This window comes from Myotis brandtii, unplaced genomic scaffold (genome assembly GCF_000412655.1).
Source record: "Myotis brandtii unplaced genomic scaffold, ASM41265v1 scaffold225, whole genome shotgun sequence".
NCBI lineage: Eukaryota > Metazoa > Chordata > Mammalia > Chiroptera > Vespertilionidae > Myotis > Myotis brandtii.
In genome coordinates this window covers 3161640-3161885 of record NW_005358435.1, presented here as the reverse complement: position 1 = coordinate 3161885, position 246 = coordinate 3161640, and positions in this window count along the sequence as shown.

Below are 246 nucleotides of genomic sequence, written 5' to 3'. Positions count from 1 at the left end.
TAGGCTCCTGCACGCTACATGTGGCGCTTACTCTCTGTTGACCATTTTGAAGCTGACCAGGCCTACAGGCTGCGAAGCTGGCTCCCTGGGTCTTATCAACTCGACAGGCTGGGGGCTGTGCCCAGCACCGCAGGGCTTGGGAGAGGGCTTGGCTGCTGCTCCCAGCTGACCAGTGGAACGCCACGAGCAAGAAGGGGACAGAGGATGTCCTTCCTGTTTCCAAGGGCTCAGCCCCGCTGGCCTCCC